We start from the raw sequence: 21,693 nt of genomic DNA on the forward strand, positions 1-21,693 counted from the left end.
GGAGTCTTGCTCTGTCACCCAGGCTGGAGTGCAGTGGCGCAGTCTCGGCTCACTGCAAGCTCCACCTCCTGGGTTCATGCCATTCTGCTGCCTCAGCCTCCCGAGTAGCTGGGACTACAGGTGCCCGCCACCATGCCTGGCTAATTTTTTTTGTATTTTTAGTAGGAACGGGGTTTCACCGTGTTAGCCAGGATGGTCTCGATCTCCTGATGTCATGATCTGCCTGCCTCGGCCTCCCAATATTATTCATATTGTTAATGTCATGATGATGATGAGTGCAGTAATGCTTCAAAGCAGTGGTTCTCAACCAGGGATAATTTTGCCTTCCAGGAGACATTTGTGATGGTCACGACTGTGGGAGGGGGTGCTGCTGGCATCTGGTGGGTAGAAGCCAGGGATGCTTCTCAAAATCCCACAATTCACAGGACAATCCCCCCACAATAAATAACAATCAAGGCCAGGTGCAGTGGCTCACGCCTGTAATCCCAGCACTACAGGAGTCCGAGGCAAGCAGATCACTTGAGTCCAGGAGTTGGCGATCAGCCTGGCCAACATGGCAAAACTCCATCTCTATTAAAAATACCAAAAAATTTAGCCAAGCATGGTGGTGCACACCTGTAATAGCTACTCAGGAGGCCGAGGCAGGAGAATCCCTTGAACCAGGGATTCAGAGGTTGCAGTGAGCCGAGATCACGCCACTGAACTCCAGCCTGGGTGACAGAGTGGGACTCTGCCTCACAAAAGAAAAAAAAAAGAATTCAAAATATCAGTAATGCCAAGGTTGAGAAACCCTGCTTTAAGGTATAAAAAATATCTTATTTGGAATTAAATTCTTGCTTTTTAGGAATTCTATTACATTTACTCAAGAAACCACACTGTTTGAAAAGAGGAAATACCTTTGCCCTTTTGCTTAACTGGCTGTCATTTGACTTAGTCTGCTGATACCTCAGTTGTGTCATCTGTAAAATGGCCAGATTGTGTGAGTTGATTTCTAAGTTTCCTTCAGGCCCTAACCCTCTCGGACTCCATGACTCCAACTCTCCACAATCCTCTTTGGTGCCCGAGGGAAGAGGGGCCGGGCGGAACCCTGCCATACTCTGGATAAATATGAGCACAATAGAATTCCTTGTGGAAATAAATCATCTTTTCATATAAAGTCTTCTGAAGACCATTTCAAGAAGAGTAATAGGTCTGCCAGTCCAACACCTGCAGGGTGGGTAATAATTTACTTAGCCCACTGACTTGGGGGCAGGTCCTGCTCTTGATAAATGGCCCAATTAAGCATCTGTTAATCACGGCATTATCTCATCGGAAGGTGGAATACCTACTTCTCTCTCAAGCAGTTTTTCAGTGAGATAACATCACGAATTCCCCAAACTGTGAAGGGAAGGGCATGTAACAAGCACCGGGAATGATGCAGGGCCCCTCTCCAGAGCTTCGGCCCCTATAGTTGCTGGGAATATTCCCTGTGCCCCATCCTGGCCCTTCCCCCAGCAACCTTCCTATAACCTCGGCTCCTGAACTCTCGTGTTCGTCTGAGGCCTTGATAATAAAGCAACATCTGCAAAACCTACAAGAACTTTACTGCAGTTAATTGAGTAATTGAAGCAAGATGCAGGGAGGGGTGATCTATGGGCCCAGGTTGAGGGCCAAGAAGGGAGACAACGGATTTATTGCAAAGGCCGTGGGCGGCCTTGGGTCCAGGCCCTGGTTCACGGGAAGTTTGAGGTCATGTGGGATTAAAATATCTTTAGAAACAAATGGAATAATTTGACTGAAATATCAGGAACGCTGTGCCAGTTTATGCCAGGAGATCAGGTGTGATTTATTTACCTGTGTCCAACACAGTTTTTGATATTTGACCCATTGGTCTAAATTTATAGATGATCCGGCAAGTGGATATCCCCTGTGTCCGTCTGTCTGTCTCATCCTGATTGTTACATGAAGCCAGGCTTTGTATGGTTCAAGATAAGTAGAGTTACGCCTGAAAGGGCTGAAGGCCCGGAAACTATCCAGGTGGTAAGCAGGACCAAAGATATTTACAATCCAGCAGTTCTATTTACTCAAAAATGGCTTATTAGAGCAATGTGCCATTGGTGGTATTATCTTCTTGTAATCTGAATTAATCCATAAATCTACATTTAAGTACAATTCACCACCTTAAAGTCATTGGGAACAATGTAATTTATTTGCTAGCCTTGCAGATGCCAGATCAATGTATTATAGATATATAAAGTTGCCCATGCGAGCACCTGGCATCAGACCTGGTCCCAGCAACTGGCCTGAACACACACCCCCAGCACACAGGAGGACCGCCTGTTTGGGAAGGTTTTTGCTCCTTTTGTAGTTTCTCTGTTGCTTTATTAAGTCCCCAATTCCTTGCAAAACTGTACAATTTTAATAACTCAAATCCGTGTGCATCATAAAGCTGTCTAAATATACCTCACGCCCTGGGTATCAGACAGATCCTCGGGTGATGATGTCACTGGGCCTGATTAACCGGAACAGGTCATCCACAAGATTTTATTACAAGTGTCATTTGGATTTCTGACAGCTTTACAAGGCTTAATGGCTTTTTATTAAATACATTGTGTTCAGGGAAGCTGACAGTCGTGGATGCCTTGTAAATACAATGCAATGGAATTTCCTTAGAAGCTGCGTGAGAGAAAGCAGAAGGGGCAGGGACATCCCTCCTTGTCCCCGGGCCCATTGCTCAGGAGGCCCCGAGTTCATCGCCTTCCAAGACAAAAGACAAATGACCTCCTGAAGACGCCACCCCCGCCAGCTCTTCCAACCGAGCAGGTCTTTTCCAGGTTGGCCCAGATGTTTTCATCTGAAGCTCTCCAGAGAATCAAATTCCTCAGGCCAGAGGGTGACCCACGCCAGCCCCCCACCCCTCATCCCTTCGCCAACACTGGCTTCCTCTAGGACTTCCTGAAATTAATGTGCTCCAAAAACCGGTTAGCTAAGTTTGGTTTGTTTCTTCCAAGCAGTTTGTTGGACCCACTTGGAGGGAAGACAGGAGGAAGGATGGATGGACTTATGTGCCCCCGCCACCACCCCCAGGTGCTGGGTACTGTGTTGGATGCTCTTGGTAAACTGCCTTGCCCAATTTGTACAACCACAACCACTTTGCTGAGCAAATACTTTACTCTTCAGTTGCACCCATAACAGGGGTTTGCACATAGTAGGTAAGCCCCTCCTGCAGCAGCTTAAAATCGAGAGGGTGATTGTGCAGTGTATCTCTTGTGTTTGAGACTTTGGGTATGTGATTGGCCCTTGCCAGGCCTTGTGTATCTATGAAAGAGCATGATGACCATCACCTTGCTGGGCTGCAGCAAGGATACGATGACATCATAGGGTACAATGAGACCTTAGTAAACACTAGCTGTGACCATTACCACCTTTCCGTTACTGTGGATGGTGAACCCAGCAGTCATGTCCAACCAGAGCCCTAGAGTGGTGGAGAAGGCTGCAGATCCTTGGGGTACACTGGACCCCCCAAGTCCTACGTGTTTCACAATGCACATGAAAGTAGAAGCACATGTGTGATGTTCCAGACCAAGGCAGTCAAACCAGAGACTCAGTAATATTCCAGGAACCACCCCCAGAGAGACTTGGGGTTGGTCCGGAAATTATTCCCATTTAACACGGGGCTGGATCTCCAGGGACCCTGCTGCATCCCCGTGCTTGGCAGACCTGCTGTTTCAGCTGGGTTTTTTTGTGTTTGAAGCCAGGCTTTGTGGAGAGCTGGCAAAAAGAGCCATGTGGGCTGGGGAATTTTCCTTCCTTCCCATCGCCCCACAGCCTGTGGCCTGGCGTGGGGTAGCCAGGATCTCCCTTTGTAACTCGCTATTTCTGATCTTGGGGAGTTGGGTATTTAATTTTATGTGAGTGCTGTGTTGCTCAGATTCCAACATGCATGGACTCAATTTCAAGGAAAAATAATTCACAGATTCTAGAGAATTAATTCACCTTGGATCCCAATTTGAGACACAGCAAAACGAGTCTTACTCTACAACAAAGTTAATTCTCATTGCAACAGAGGTGTGTCCAGATATCTGGTTAAAGACTTATTTGCATATTTTTTAAGTGTGTATGAGATTTGTGGCTTCCTGAGATTTTGTCCATGGTCTGTGCTTGGGGAGTCACTGAATTAGGGAGAACTGCAGTGTTGGAGGTCATTCAGAAAAGGCAGGGCAGCCTGGAGGAGTGGCCCAAGCCTCCCCTGTCTCATTCATTCACCCTGTCACCTCTCATCCTCAGGGAAGAGACACCTGGCTTGGGCCCCCCTCTGCCTGTCCCCAGCATTTGGGTGGCAACTTGGAGCTAATTCTCATGGTGCAAAATCTGCCCCCCTGGCTTGACAAGCCAGGACCTGTCCTCGTTCTCATTTCAGTGCAGGTAGAGTTTGCCTGTTTGTTTTTTCCCTCTAGAATAAATGCCATCCCTGGACCAAAATCTTAATGGTGGTAGGTTGAATTTCCAACTGGGCTACTTTGGAAATATTCCATGTCCTGAAAATTAGAAAGTAGATACGGCTTTTATGATTAACAGAATCCATCTAAATTGATGAAAATTTGCTTTCCAACACATCTAAAATAGACCCTACCTGCCTAAACTTTCTCTGTTGTGTGAGGCTCCATAGCCACATGGAAAGGACACCCCTTGGAATGAGTCAGGAGTGGGCATGCCACTCCACTGCTGATATTTTGGACAATGTGTTCAATCTTTGAGCCGTAGTGTCCTCTGTAAAATGTGGGTGATATTAGTTAACCCAGAGGGCGGCCAGGAAGGCTACATAAAATAACCAAGGTGCCTGGCAAGGGGTTCAGCACAGGATGCAGGCTACCTCCCACCCACACACCCATTGTCACCCCTATAACTCACTATGAAATCAGAAGGGGAGTCCACTCTCTTTCTGGCCACCCCCAGGGCAAAGCAGTCTATCTGGATAATGCCTCACCCAAAAGGATGCTAAATGTCAACTTTTTGGAGATGGTGCCAGTTTTGGTTTGTGTGCACTGAATGATAAGCAACACTCTTACCATTTCATTCCATTTCTCCGGGACCAACATTTACTAACATCTGTCCTGAGGCAACCTCCTGTCTCCATGGCCTTGGGAATCCCTGTAGAGCAGACAACAATGGCAGAGGTACAATGTGCCGTGTCTATCCCATTGACTCTCAGCAGCTCCTTCACCGCTGCACTCCTCCGATCCACCTGCCACAGACTCTCCATGGAAAGTGGTTAGAGGTCAGCCCGGTAAGACAACTTCTCCCCTTCCAGCCTTTCCATGCAGGCAGCATCTCACTTGGTTTCTTGCAAAAGGTAGGTAAGTAGATTCATCTGAGTGAAAAGTGCTGTAAAAGTGGTGGGAAGATGTGCAGAAATCAGGAATGTGCTACCTCAGCTGATGGGCAGTGCCTTCCCATTAAACAGCCTGGTAAAGAGAGCTGCCGGCTGGCAGGGCCAAAGAGCAGGACTCTGCACACAGAGAGCTTCTAACTTCTTGCAGGTGCCTCCCTGCTTGTTCGTGTTGCCGAATGCCACTGCAGAGCCTGATATTTCACCAGCTCCCAAATCTATGCCCCTCCACCCCTGCAACCCTTAAAGGATGTCCCAGCCATGGCTGGATTTACCTGTCACACTTTGACAATTCCTGACACTTATCAGCCATGTGACCCTACCCCAGTGATTTACACTCTCTGAGCCTCAATTTTCCCATTATTGATAATGGATGTAATAAACCTGCTTGTCAGGGATGGGGAAATTAAGTGAGCTAACATGTGAACGCATGCAACAGAGCTGGCACTTAGTAAGTGTTCAATTAATTTTTAAAAATGATCAATACATGATATTTGCATTAAAATCATTTTTGTGAAAGAAAATATAGTCTCTAACACTAAGGCCAAGACGTTCTGATACTTGACAGAAGTTATATGCTACCCAAGGTCACCCACCATGGCCACCTGGTTTTGTGCCCAGCCTACACAACTGTCCATGGCGTCCCTGGGCCAACTCTTACCTGATGCATGTCTGGAGTCCAGGGGAAATTCTTTTTCTGAGTTATTTCACTTAGGATACAAGGGAAATTCTTTCTTCAATTTTCTGTCCCCAAAGCTATCCAAGAGTTTAATTAAATCTTATGAGACTTAAGACAGGAGCACTCTGCCTTCCCACTGTCTTCTGAGCTCTATCTTTTTCTCCAGCTATCTTTAATTCCCTGAGAGTTTTCACCTCTGAGGAAGGGCTCAGTGGGCTCAGGCTCAGACAGATGTCATGGGGCTGCCTTTAGTGGCCCTGGGGGCTCCTCATGTTCCTCATGGGGGTTGTAAGGGCAGGATATCCCTTGCACCCCCTGACGGCACATACACCCACGTTAGGCTTTGTTTAACACAAAATGCCCCCACCAACAGTATCCCTGTTAACGTCATACTCCAGGCTGGTCTCCCTGCTTCCATTCTTGCCCATTCTCCCGCCCTCTTCGTGCTTTGACCTCTAGAATATGAATCTACTCCTGTAACCCACCCCTTCTTAACACCGATCAATGGCTCCTCTTGCCTTTGGACAAAATTCCAACCTCCTTCCCAGGGTTTAGAAGTTCCGTCTCAGCTTGCCTGTGCTTTTCTGCCCATCTCCCAGCTACCTCCTAGCCTAGCTTCAAGTCTCAGCTTAGGCATCACCACCTCTGGGAAGTCTTCCTTGATTGCCCCGCCTCAGAGTGCCCATGGCTGCCTGTACTTCTGCCTTCAGGCATGTATCAAGCCCTGTGTGCTGCAATTGCGTGTTCACATACCCGGCTCTCTGACTGGCTGAAATAAATTACTCCTCCCAATGTCTCAGTGCCTAGCCCAATGCTGGAAATGTGTGCAGAGCTAATGAGTTAACAGATTGGTGATGGCTCCTTCTGGAGACGCTACCCAGATCTTTTTCAGCATCAGGACAAGCAAGCAGCTTAGAGCTCCCGCAGGACTCCTGGAGACATCAGAACTCTCCATTCTGTGGCCCAGCAGAGGTCTGTGGTTTTTACTGCTAGTGGAAATCGAACTGGCAGATCAAAGGCAATGTCTCCTACAGCCCAGATTGCCAGCAGCCAGCACTATCAGAATATCAGTTGAATTGGTAATTCAAAATTAAGTGGATTAATGATTGACGTCAATTTGTAAAACCTAGTCTACCAACTCGCCTCCTGCAAACAGGGCCTTTCTTATTCTGGGTCAGCTGGGAGAACGGAGCTTCCCAGATGGAAGTTGGTTAGATGGAGGTTGGTTGAGCTCTAGCCATACCCTGCCCACCCCCGCTCCCAACCCTGGTTTTAAAGGGCCTCTGTTCTTAAAACTACACCATTCCTGTTAGATGTCTTAGAAAAGTCTTAGCACCTGAGACCACTTTTAAAGAAATAAACTCACGAATTTAAGCCAAAAGGGAAAAGCCTGGTACAATTTTGCACCTGTAACACATGAGTCACTTGATTAAAGAAATACTCAAATATCAAGTTTGTGATTCTCTCTGTGTGGGCAGGAAAGTGGGGGGCATGTGGAGGGTGAAAAATACCTCAGCTGCACTAACCTACAAATCCTAACAAAGATCTGAATATTCTGGGGCTGTCCACATTTTGGAAAATGACTTTTTCCCGTTAGTGTTTTATTTGATGGTCAGAGAGAGACTGAAGAAGGGAACACCTGCCGGAGGATTTCAAAGCCTCCTCCTCTAGTAGGTAAGGCTGGTTCCTCCACCTTTGTTCAGAAGTTGGGGAGGGAAATGGGGAACTGGGGTCCCACTGTGGCAGATGAGGGTGACTCCGCAGGAGCAACCCCTCCAGCAAATCCCCTGGTAAACTGGGCATTGTAAATGCTCGGACAATGCACTGAGAATCTATAGGAGGAAAATGTAGCTTTTTTCCTTGGCGAAGGCCGCTAACCTTGCTGGGGGTCTCTGCACCGAGCTGCAAGTCCAGATAAGGCACACGTTGCTCGGTCCACCCACACCCCCCGGCAGGTTCAGTAACATGATTCCAAGAAGGCTGGTCTGGGCTTAGGATGCCGCCTCCTCCTGAGAAGAAAGGACATGGGCAGCCCTGGTCCATTAAATGGGGACAGTCATTCCTTCCCCTGAGGCATTGTCAAGATTCGATAAAATCATTTACTTAGAGCAGGTGGCCGAGGGCCTGGCTTCCAGGGATGTACCCGGTATCCAGCCCTCTACCAGCTCTTCTGAGAGGGAAGCATAGGTGTCTCAATGACTGTGACACCCAGGGCACCTGGGGTCACTCTAGGAATGCTATTTCATACTGTTTGTCTTAGGCCTTTCTGAGAAAGGGACAGGGGAGATGGAAAGAGGAGGAATGCAGCTCCATTGTTCATCGGGTATACATAGAGAGACCTGGAGGACAGGTCGGGGTGGTGGTTGGCTCCCTCCCAGAGCTCTGCCGGGGCTGGACGGTGTGGACGTGGGAGGCAGGAGCCCAGGAGGCCACAGCCAGCCTCCCTTGTGCCCTTTAGCTCAACTTTCCTTCCAGTTTGTTATGAGCAAGAGATCCTGGGCTGCATATTAATAAAACAATGGAATTTTTATTTTTCTCATAAATTACATAATTCAAACCTTAAAACACCTTTAATGAACAGTGACTGGGCATGTGACACTTAATAAAACTGGGCTCAGTTCAGTTTCTGCTTGACAGGCTACCAGCCGAGAATGTGCCTTACGAGTAAATGATTAAGAGGCGGAGATCTTTCCTGGGCTCTACTATTAAACACTTCAAAGGTTTCCAAAGTCAGATAAAATGAAAAGCAAATGTGTTTCACTGCCTCTCAAATGCCTCAAATGTTATAGCAGGTGCAAGCAATGAAACCTTCCATGGTGACAGCATTTTAGGGTCTGCAAAGTGCACCCGACTGAATTCTGGGAATTCTGGGCTGGCTTCATAAAAATTCATGATTTCCAATGAGGGGAGATGATCGTCTTCAGAGTCCATCTACATATGTGGCACAGAAGGAAAATATCACAGGGTCCTTTAGGTCGTGGGTCAGCTTAACCCTTTTTATTCTGGAAGAGACCCCAGCATGGAACACAGCAGGACCCCAACTAGCATAGTCAGCCTTGTGCTGGCAAAAAGGGGGCAAATCTCTGAGTCAGCTAGATTTTTCTGGAAGAACATTAATGGTCAGGTCAAGCCCAGGTCCTCTTTCTGGGGGCATGGCACTTTTTTTTTTTTTATATGTACACAGGCTTGGCACATAATGATCACATGGTTTTGTGCAAATTATTTAACTTCTCTGTGCCCCAGTTTTCCCATCTGTAATCTGGGGATAATTGTCGCACCTACCTCATGCTTTGGGGGAGGATTAAACGGGTTAACACGATAGAAGAACTCAGATCCCACAGCGGAATTCAATCCGTCTTCTCAATTCCTATTATTGTCCCGTTAGGAAAAATGAGTATGAAAAGTTAGCATTCTGCAGCTTGGCCGCTTGAGATTTTCATTTAAAATTTGCTATAACTTAGCTTTATAAGTCATAGTCATCTCTCACATAGACATATAATATTTTATAGTTTACAAAGGACATTCTGAGACGTTACCTCATTCCAACCTTTCAACAGTAAAGCGTCACCCGTGGACAAAGGATAAGTTTCCAGCTCTGCTGTGGTTCTTTTGCGTAGTGATGGAGCCATCCCTTGGACCCCTGTGTCCCGAGGGCACCCATCTATGAAATGGGCACAGACAGGCTGTCTCTGAAGCACTTAGGAACTAGCTCTACCGACAACTGCTGAGCCACCAGGGCTCACTGGCCCCAGCCTCATCCCACATTTTTTTAATTCAGGGAGGCCCTCAAATGGTCTTTGTGTATTATCTCAGTCATCTTGCAAGCACTTGTTTATGAGACCACGATTTTTATTCCTCCCCTTGGCTAATGAGGAGGGCAATGAAATGGCATTCCAAGAGTCAATGAAGGAGAACCCCTTAGTTCTTTCTTCAGGGAATGACTCAGTAGCGATTGTTATCAAAGAACCTTCTCTTGATTTCCAGGCAACACAAGATTACTCACCTCCCGCCTCGATACCACATCTGGGTAGATGTGTGCTACCCAGTACACATCTCTGAAAGCGTCTGCAGGTTCTGCAGCACCTGAAATTGGGACATGGCTCATGAGTTCTTCACCACTTGGTGGGATCTTCAGGGGACATAGAGTGTGAGCATCTCACCTGCTACCTGCCCCTCCCTGCTCACAGGCAGAGCCACCCTGGAGCAGAGATGCCCTTCAAGAAAATCACGGTTAGTGTTTTGACTCAGACACCCACTCCTCCCCACACACTCAAAAAACATGTTGGACGCAGCCTGGCCTCTGCCCGTTCTCTGCTCTTAGCATGTGCCACCCATTTCTACTTTTCCAATCATCACAATTAAGGATACAATTTTAAGATGCCAGTGAAGAGGTAATTACCAGGATGTTTATCACAGCGTTATATATATGAGTGAAAAATACAAAACATCTTAAATGTGCAACATTAATAAAATGTGGGGCATGCATATACCAAACAAATCAAGCATTTTAAATGAGATTGAAAGTAACATGAAGAAACTCATATAACATGTTAAGTTAAAAATAAGTGTATTATAATGTTTTATATATATATATGTATATATATATAGTATGATCCCTTATTTACTGGAAGTACAGATTTTATATGTAAGAGATATGTAAAAGATATTTATGCCTATTTTAAAAGGTCCAAGAGGCTGTACATAAGTTTGTTAATAATGGTCACTGCTTAGACATATGTTTTCAGATTTAAGATTTTTTCAATTTTCTTTTCTTTGGCCTGCCTGTATTTTCTGATTTCTCTGTTTTAAAAGCATGATTTCTTTTGTTATGTTAAAAATGTTTTTATTTTTAAAAAATTCCCTTAGAGTTTCATAGTTGAGAGTGACTTTAGAAGGCATCTAGTCCAATGGTTTTAGTCCAAGCAGGTAAACTGAGGTCCAGAGAAGTAAGAAGTAAGGTCTTCAAACTATTTGGTGGCAGAGCCATAATCAGACCCAGGCCCTCTCCCTTATCCCTGTTCTTTCCATGATGTCTGTGACATCTCTGAGATTTCTATAAATGTATCCAAGGGACCTTTTCCATGGAACTGACTGCATGGAACCACTTTTCTTCTCGGTGAAACTAAGCATTTCTCAATTGGATCTAAAGTAAATGTACCTCATCCTGCATCTGTGTCTGCCTCTCTCCAGGTTCTAGCAAGCATGGTTAAAAACCAATGGCACCAATCACTGTGTATGTACCAGGAGACGGAAAGAAGGGTTATGTCAAATTTCAGCACATGATGCTTGGCCTAGCTTTCATTTTGTTATAGTCTGAATGTTTATGTCCCTTTAAAGTTCATATGCTGAAATTCCACACCCCCATACCGCCTTTTTTTTTTTTTTTTTTTTTTTTTTTTTTTTTTTGATACAGTGTTTTGCTCTTGTCACCCAGGCTGGAGTGCAGTGGTGCAATCTCTGCTCACTGCATCCTCCACCTCCTAGGTTCAAGCTATTCTCCTGCTTCAGCCTCCCGAGTAGCTAGGATTACAGGTGCCCACCACCACTCCTGAGCTAATTTTTGTATTTTAGTAGAAATGGGGTTTCACCATGTTGGCCAGGCCAGTCTAAAACTCCCAATCTCAGGTAAGCTGCCCGCCATGGCCTCCCAAAGTGCTGTGATTACAGGCGAGAGCCACCACCCCTGGCAGATATGTTGAAATCCTAACCCGCAAGGGGATGGTATTTAGAGGTGAGGACTTTGGGAGGTGATTAGGTTAATTAAAGGCACAATCCTCATGAATGCACTTAGAACTCTTACATTAGAGACCCCAGAGAATTCTCTCACTTTTTCCTCCATGTGAGGACATGGTAAGAAGGTACCATCTAGGAACCAGAAAGTAGGTCCTCTTCAGACACTGAATCTGCCAGCACTTTGATCTTGGATTTCCTGGCTTCCAGAATCATGAGAAAGAAATATTGCTGTATTACCTAAGTAGTGGACCAAGACCATTGTTTATGCAGGGCTAGTATTTGAACACTAGCCTGACCTCAACCCGCCCTACCCCTAGGCTCAGACTGGTCCAGCTACATGGGTAATGAACAACATTGCCAAATGAATAGGTTGAGATTCTATCAGCCTTTTTTTTTTTTTTTTTTTAAATGGTATGATTCTATCTAATTACTACTTTTTCTTTTTTATGATACTTTAAGTTCTGGGATACATGTGCAGAACATGCAGTTTTGTTACATAGGTATATATGTGCCATAGTGGTTTGCTGCACCCATCAACCTGTCACCTAGTTTAGTTATTTCTCCTAATGCTTTCCCTCCCCTAGCCCTCCACTCCCCTGACAGGCCCCTGTGTATGATGTTCCCCTCCCTGTGTCCATGTGTTCTCAGTGTTCAACTCCCACTTATGAGTGAGAACATGCGGTTTTTTAAACAAAGATTCGCCTTAAGCATTTGTGGCTTTTTTCTTCTCACCCATCATGACTCAATCATTTCTTGATGTTAAAATGAAAGGTGGCTGTTTTGCTCAATTGCGGTAATTATTTCCATCAAGGAAAAGAGAAAACCTATGTTTCAAGCATCCACTTTAAGTGAAGCTAAATATCCTGGCGAGGCCATAGCAGTACATATGGCTAGGAGATAGAGGACCTTGTTGGAGCTGAGCTTCCACCAAGGCCTCCAAGAGAGCAAGTTCAACCCGGTGCAGTGTCCAGCCCTCACCTGGACATAACACTTCACAGCCTCCAAAACCTTCATCTCCTAAAACTTTCATGAAGATCCCACAGCAACCCTCTGCAGCCCACTTGCTATATTGCTTTGAAGATGGGGAGACAAAAATGTGAGGAGAGGCTGGATGACTTTCCAAGTAAGGGACCGTGCCTCCTGCTATGGAATTTGTTTTTCCTATACTAGCTCCAGTGAGAATTTGAGTAGCTGAAGGTCAGAGCAGTTCGACTGTGCTGACTCTAACTATAGGAGGCAGAAGGAACACTTAGAACCATTTAGGAGCGAGGATGGAAAAATTAAACCATGGACAATGTCCCAACCTCCCAAGTTCCGAGCTTAGGGCTTACATCACACGCACCATTTATTCTCCGTCTTTTTTTCTTTAGATTTTTTAAGCTTTAAATTTTCACAGAGTTTCAGAATCTTCACCTCTAAGAATTTAGTCCATAAAAATAGAAGCATAATGACCTAAAGGTGTGGATCTAGGAACACACACACAGAAGGGTGTTTACTATTGTGAGCGCCAAAAAAGAAAATAAGATTAATGCCATTAACAGGAGAATGTTCAAATAAATTAGGGTTAATTCCCACTATGAGAAAATGAGAGCTCCATTATTTTATTTTATTTTTTTTTTTGAGACGAAGTCTGAATCTGTTGCCCAGACTGCAGTGCAGTGGCATGATATCAGTTCACCACAACCTCCACCTGGGTTCAAGCAGCCTCCTGAGTAGCTGAGATTACAGGTGTGTGCCACCATACCTGGCTAATTTTTTGTATTTTTAGTAAAGATGAGGTTTTACCATGTTGGTCAGGCTGGTCTTGAACTCTTGACCTCAAATGATCTGCCTACCTCGGCCCCCCAAAGTGCTAGGATTACAGGCATGAACCACTGCACCTGGCCCATTATTTGATTTGGGATGATTTCTGTGACATATTGGTGGGTGAGAAAAGCAAGATGCAGTGAGGCATATGGAAAATGTCTTAGCTGGGTGTGGTGGTGCGTGGCTATGGTCCCAGCTACTTGGGAGGCTGAGGTGGGAGGATCATCTGAGCCCAGGGAGGTGGAGGCTGCAGTGAGCCGTGATTGCACCACTAGGCTCCAGCTTGGGCAACAGAGTGAGACCCTGTCTCAAAAATAAAATATGTCTATATGTTGGATGTGTGTTTTGTGTGCCTGTATATGACTATATGAGCCCAGCATAGAGGAGAGAAGGACATAAAACAGGTTGCGAACCTGAATTCGTGGAGCTGGGTGGTGGGGGAACTAGTGAGAGGAAGCAAGTTTGAAGCAAAGCTATGCACAAAAACATCATGTGGAATAAGATTTGAAATGTGCAAATTATATATATGTGGGTATGTACAAATATCACAGAAAATGGTTCAAGTAGACTCGGATTCGCTGACTTTTAGAGCCATCAAGCACACAAAGCAAGATAGGTTCAGAGAAATTTAGAAAGCAGGGTTCCATCTTCATGAAACAAAATTCCTAAGTCCGCACACATCTGTCACGGCCGGGTGGGAGCCTCACACCAGCCCAGGCCTGCATGCTCAAGGGGAGGGTGGAGGTGATGAAGACTGTCAGCTTTTTCTTTATGCATCTTTGCCTTGTCTCACTTAATGCTTTAAAAACTGATGTTTTGCGGGGGAGGTATTCTGCAAAGTATCAAATTGTCAAAGTTTTTAATGCTCCATTTTGCTTATTCTCTGGTGATTTTAAGTGAAGCATCAAGTAATTCTCTGTTGCCCAAACAGGTGGCCTTCTGAGCTGCCGGCTGTCCTTGAGTGTGGGGAAGGCCCGAGCTGGGCAGCTGGGACCCGCCTCGGGTAACCTGGGTGAGGGGCTGCAGGTGTCTCCTGTCAGAGGCTCAGTGAGGCCCAGATGTGGTACTGGTGGAAACGCATTCCTCCTGCAGGCCCAGGGAAGGAAATATGACCTTTGGGGTCCTTTGGTGGCTAGACAAGACCAACATAGCACATTTCCTGGGGCTCAGTCCAAGGCACCATCTTGTGAGGAGGTAGATTCAAGGTCCTGAGCGAGGGACTCAGCTCAGCTTGTGGGGGTTTCTGGTTTCAGCCAGTCTGCTGGGGTTGTTGACTATGATCATGGTGAGCAGGTGAGAAAATGGGCAAAATAAAGGGCCGACCTTAGTTTTAATACCCAGGAAATTTGCATGTGAAAGAAAAAGCATGAGGCAAAATTCTCCAGACTCAACTCTGACAACTGAAATGGGAAGGAGAGGGGTTGAGGTCAGGCACGAGAAATCCAGAACTGCTGTCCCAGAGAGAAAGGCGCAAGGCTGCCACAGGGCTGCGAGGGGGTCAGCCGGGGTCCTCAGCTGAGGTCAAGGCTTAGAGCTCTGCCCAGGCACAAGCGTTCACAGGGCAGCCCCTCCACCCAGCCCCACCGCCACTGTCCGTGCCTTTCCCTGCCAAGGACACACAACACCCTCTGACCTGATGTGCGTTTTACTCCGTTGTGGTCTGTTTTCCCTTCACTAAAGTGAAAACTCCCTAAAGTCATGGCTGTTTGTCTGTTTTGTTCTTTGCTATATTATTATCTAGAACAGGGCACAGGGACTGCTCAACAGTGACTTAGTAAGTGAACAAATAAACAGTGAATAAGCGAAGATAACGAGGGCCAGAAATAAAGTGTGGTACAGCCACGCAGATATTATACAGTCATCAAAAATGCTTTAGATGATGGCGTGTGCCCAAAAGTGTCCACGTCGATTCTCTCTGAGGGTGGATTTATAAGAAGGATGGGACCTTTACCTTTTCCTAATACATAGTTCTGGAATATTTCAATTTTGTGTTACTCTGGACAGTATTTCATTTGTAAAGACAAAAAAAAAAGCTTGTTTTGATGTGGAAAAAGTTTAAAGATTTTTGTAATGACAAGGAATGTAATGACTTTGCAGCAGCTTAAGTTGAAAAACAATTGGCGGGGCATGGTGGCTCACGCCTATAATCCCAGCACTTTGGGAGGCCAAGGCAGGAGGATCACCTAAGTCAGGAGTTCGAGACCAGCCTGGCCAACTAGTGAAACCCCATCTCTACTAAAAAAAATACAAAAATTAGCTGGGTGTGGTGGTGGGCGCCTGTAATCCCAGCTACTCTGGAGGCTGAAGCAGGAGAATCACTTGAACCCATGGGGTGGAGGTTGCAGTGAGCTGAGATCGTGCCACTGCACTCCAACCTGGGTGACAAGAGCGCAACTCCATCTCAAAAAAAAACAAAAAACAAAAAACAAAAGAAAGAAAAGAAAAAAATCAAGGTACAGCTGGGCATGGTGGCATACGCCTATAATCCCAGCTACTCGGGAGGCTGGGGCAGAAGAATTGCTTGAACCCGGGAAGCTGACAGAGGTTGCGGTAAGCCAAGATCGCGCTGTTGTATTCCAGCCAGGATGACAGAGTGACACTCTGTCTCAAAATAATTGTGTACAAAAAAGAAAAACTAGAAGGTAACTTTAACAGTGATTTTTATCTCAATTCTTTCCTTCTGCTTTATACTTTTTTGTATTTTCCAAATCACCTAAATAAGCATATAGTCAGATCAAAGAAGTTTATTTAAAAGTACAATTTTACTGTAGCTATATTTATGAGAAACATGATTATGCAGAAAAATAAGATAGGAGACAAGAAGAGAGGGGGTTTTTGTTTTTATTGTCAGTTCAAACTGTGTCTCAGTCCTCAGTGAAAGCATCAGTTATTGTTCAAAAGATGGAGTCATGAGGATTTTTCAGGATAGGACAGATTCTGCATGTTGTCATGATAAATAATCTTTTCTTCAAGACAGCCTTCCTCAGGTCTAACTGAATTTCCTCCTGCTTCATCAAAATGAATGAATAAAAATTCCGCCACTCTTATCAGTGGAAATGACTCTGACAAGCCACATACTTATAAAAACCTTCTATAGACGTGAACATGGTTTTCCTCCGTCTCTCCACATCCCAGCCCTCTCCCTCACTTCGCCTCCCCCACAAAGTACAAAATACTTTTAGCTCCTTTAACCCTGTTTTGCAACACTTCCACGTGATCGTCACCTCCCTCTGGCCTCTTTCCAGGGTTTCTGCATCGTTCCCCAAACAGGTGGCATAAAACCAACGTCAAGAATGGAGTTGGCCAGTGTGGAAACAGCTGAGCAGTTTACTTCATGGGTCTTGCAGAGCCTCCCTTCTGTGGATCTCTCCCCGTGTCACTGGCATGAAAGAAAACAGCCCCTCCCTATCCATAGACCACTGTCAGATTCTCCAGGTAGCCTGGCATTTGAGGACTACCTTGGTGTCCCTCCTTAGCAAGGCCTCAAAATTCTGATTCCTGGGTCTCTTCACCTGTCCTCTCATCCATCCATCCAGGGGTTTAGGATGGTGGCATTCACATGGTCCCATCATCACTGCTTGTTGCAGTCAGCAGCCATGAATTCTGCCTCACCAAAACAGCTGCCACTGAGCCAGGTGGCATATCCAGAGGCACCACCCTGCTGTCCAGGAGGATCAGATACACTGGGCAACTGTGCCGGCACTGCTGCTCCCAGGACAGGAGGACTGACACTGACATTCACAGAAACAGACAGCATTTCTGTGAATGGGCAGGTGGGCGCTGTTCAAATGCAGGGCAGCTTGTTTTAGAGTGGTGATGTTGAATGCGTGTACAAACACATGCACACACTGCTTATCGTTGCGTTCAAAAATAAATTTAAAACACATTTTTGGAGTTAACAGACTGAGAGGTTTTGTTTTAATAAAATTAATCTGTAAAGATTTCAAGACCTTAACAAATGATCAATGAGGCTTTCATAATTGACTTAAAAACTTCATTAAGTACACAGTGCAGCTTTCTTATTAACTTCTGTGGATTCCAGTTGGCCTTTTGCTGCACTCAGGTGGATCCAGGAAGAGAAATTTCTGTAGTCTCCCAGGTTTGAACCACATCCTGGGACTGGACCCCTTGCTTCAAGGCTTTGGGCCAGGATGTGAACCCTGGGATCAGGCTTAGTTGCCTTCTATGCCAGTGAAGAAATGGGGTTGAGTGTGAGGGGGTTTCAGGAGACTCAGGGAGTCCTCTAGGTGCCACCTGAACCTGCCTCATCTTTCCTAGAGCATCCCTTATAGACAGTAGGCTGATGTCAGGGTGAGACACTCATACTCCCCATGCCCACCTCTTCTAGAAGGGAGCATGTCTGTCCTCAGCCTCCAGCCCACCCAGAAATCTCCCATTGATACTTTTTCATCCATCCATCCCTTCACCTATGCAGTCTTTCATCTAATGTTCATTGAGTGCCCACTGCATGCCAGGCAATTGACTGTATACTGAGAATTCCACTCCTTATTTCTCTTCACTTTTTTCTTTCCCAAGAAGGGGACAAAAGCAGGAGCCCAAGGGTCTCCAGAGAGAGTGAGCTGCCAGCTGGTGACCAGGAAGTGCCAGGACTTTCTGTCCTTTGGGAGAAATTTCTGGGAAACAATCTAGGCTTCTGAGAGGTCCTGGCAAAGGGGCCCCATTGCCTATCACTTTCCCTAACTTTGTTTTCTTTTTTTTTTTCTTTGTGGCATTTATTGTCCCTGACAGAGTCTACATTTATTTGATTTCTTGTTTATTGTTTCTCTCATTCTATCAAAATGTAAGCTCCATACATGTAGAGATTTTGTTTTATTCACTGCAATTTCCCTATTAGCCTTATCGGTGCCTCACATGTGGTTGGCACTTAAAAATATTTGGGATGGATGGATGGATGGGAGGACAGATGGTTGAATGGATGAATGAATAGATGGATGCATGGATAGGTAGATAGATGGATAGAGGGATGGATGCATGGATGGATGGATGAGAGAGCAGATGGATGAATAGATGGATGCATGGATGGACGGATAGATGGATGGAGGAATAGGGATGAATGAACAATTAAACAGAGGAGTGGATGGATGAATGAATAGATGGATGGATGGATGGATGGATGGATGGATGGATGGATGGATGGATAGATGGATGCATGGATGGATGGTTAGATGGAGGGAAGAATGGATGGATGGATGAGTGGATGGAAAACAGACATGGTTCCTGCCCTTGTGGAGGTTTTAGCTTTGTGAAGGAAACTATGAATTAAAGTCATGAAAACTGTAAAACTGCAATTGTGTCAAGTGCCACAAAGGAGAAAAACTCAGTCAGTGAAGACTTTAACAAAGGGCTTTGGCCTGATCTAGTGTTGGGAGGGAAGCCTGCCTCAAGGAAGTGAGAACTGAACTAAGATGGGTAGTGAGAAGGTACTATTAGCAGATGCAAACTGTCCGTCTACATAGTTTCAAGTTGCGTAAGCCTTGCCCTCATGTCACCCTCTCTGCCTGTTTCTCCCCCATGAAGGCATCATGAGCAGGAACCCAGGTTTCTCGGGAGGCCATGGGCTACCAGCTGGTAGTCATGACTCCCAGAGTAGAGAGACAGGAGCTTGTAGTTCCCGCTTCCTCCCAATGATTGCTGGATATGATAGACCATGGTGGGATCACAATGCAAACTTGAAACTATGATGTTGACCCGGTGGTGCCAGACAGAGTGGGAGTTCTCTGGGCTTGAACAGAGCTGGTGAAGGCCTTAAAATCAATTGAGTATCTTGTTTTCTACTGGCTCCCTGACAGAGAAGGACAAACACTCAAAATGGAGTCAGTACTGCCTGGTTCAAATCCTCATTCTGTCATTCCCAGCTCTGTGAACTTGGGATAGTTATTTTACCTCCTTGGCCTCCATTTTGTCATCAGTGGAATGGGCGTGATAATTGTGAAAGTGTCTTCTAACACAAGCCAGTAAGAATTGTGTATGTATTTATTGTTTTCATTACTAGTGCTCAATGATCTTCACAGAAAAAAAAGAAAAGAAAAAGAAAACTGGATAGGTTCACTGGTGCCAGTTCAAATGTATTTGTCCTTTCACTCAAAAAAATAAAACTTCCGGGTATTTTCCATGTTCCAGTACTGTGCTGGGCATAGTAGGGCCACGAATATGAGCCTGGAATGAGTCCTGCCTTCAACTGTATGACAATCTAGAAAGGAAAATTAATGGGAAGTCGCAGGCAGAGCAGATAGCTCTACTTGGGCATGGAAGGAGACTTCAGAGGGAAGTTCAGAGGAAGGAAAAAATATTTCAGTAGAGGGAAGCCAAGAGGATTTCTTAGAGGAGGTGACATCAGAGCAAACCTACCTTTAGTCCCTGAAGCAGCACCTTTCTCTGACTTTCACGGTCTGCGTCCTCAGTGCTGTGTGACCTTATGCCCCAGGCTCTTCTCAAAACACAAATAGTAGAAGGAGTGATAACACAGCAAGCCAAACTGTAGCAGATGCTGACTGTGTCCTGTGTCACATCCCCTCAAGCTGTCTCTGACTTTGTCTTTGATACCACCAAAAGCAATGGGTAGTGTTCTGCATGCTGGCAGGATTCCATCTCAAGGGCCTGATGAGTGTCTCCACCTCAGGCTCTGCTTTAGAAGCTTCTCCAAAATCAGGGAATCCCATGGAGCCCACCTACAGGTTCAGTGTGAGATTGGGGGAGAATGAACCCTGCTGGGGCACCACTTGAGCAATGGAGGATGGAGCCTGTGGATAAATGCTCTGGTGTCCTGTCCTTTAGCCAGAATATTCTGGAAGGCAGTCTGCAGGCTTCTCCAAGTTTCAGGCAGCTGAGCCCCCGTGACCTACAGCAGCAAACTCAACAACACACCTTCACGCTGGGCACTTCCTCCCTGTTTCACTTCCCCTCTCCCTCACTCATTATCATTATCATACAATAATTTATATAGGATATTATAATTTGTACAATGCTGTCAAAAACAACAAAACCTCAGTGGCTGAGCACAATAAACATTCATTTTGAGCTCATATTCCATGTCGGTCTGGGTTGAGGAGTCTGTTCTGCATTCTTCTCCTTTGGGGACTCAAGGTAACAGAGCCTCCACTGTGGAACATACCCAGTTTGCGGCAGGGGAGGGAAACATGGCGAAATGAGCACCAGATCTTCAGGCTTCTGCCAGGAAGTGACCCTCCCTACTTTGAGTCGCCTCCCACCGGCCAAAGCAAGTCATTTGTTCATGTCCAACTTCATCTAGCCCAACCTTGTCCTTAGAGGGAAGAAAATGGGACTGCAGAGGAACAGCCCCCAGGACCACCATGTTATTCTCCCTGAAAAGCCAGCTCCGTGCCCTACACTGGGCCAGAAGCCCTGGATGTCGTGGGGATGAGGGAGGGAGCAAGATACAGTGTAGAGGGAAGCAGAAGACCCCAGCTCTGTCCTCGGAAGCTCCCAGAGCCTGGGTCCTCTTTTTGCCACAGGCCCTTGTACCTGCTCCTCCCTCTGCCTGGACCTCTCTTCTTGCTCACTCATGGCCCCAATTCTCATTCATTCTGCACATCTCAGGACGAATCTTATACAGAGAGCTCTAGCTGCCCTCCCCGCCACAACTGTCTAAACACAGATGTTCTGTCTTATTCTCTCACATTCTATCTTTTTTTCATCGCAGCACTCATTACATTTGTAACTGTATATTGAATGTAGTGGTTTTATTGGTAGGCACCCCACTAGACTATAAACACCATAAAAGCTGAGACCACACCTGTTTTTTCCTGATTATATGTCTACCACCTACCAGTCACACACACAGTAGATGCCCAGTAAATATTTACCAAAAGAACTCATCAGAGAGACAATAAATATATGAGATGAGCAGAAAATAATTTAAAGAAATACCCCTTTTATGTTTATATATTTGATTCACATTACCATTTGCTAAACCCAAAGATAGATGTAAAAACTCTAGGGAAGGGGCCAGATGCAGTGGCTCATGCCTATAATCCCAGCACTTTGGGAGTCTGAGGCAGGTGGATCACGAGGTTAGGAGATCGAGACCATCCTGGCTAACACAGTGAAACCCTGTCTCTACTAAAAA

This window comes from Piliocolobus tephrosceles, chromosome 9 (genome assembly GCF_002776525.5).
Source record: "Piliocolobus tephrosceles isolate RC106 chromosome 9, ASM277652v3, whole genome shotgun sequence".
NCBI lineage: Eukaryota > Metazoa > Chordata > Mammalia > Primates > Cercopithecidae > Piliocolobus > Piliocolobus tephrosceles.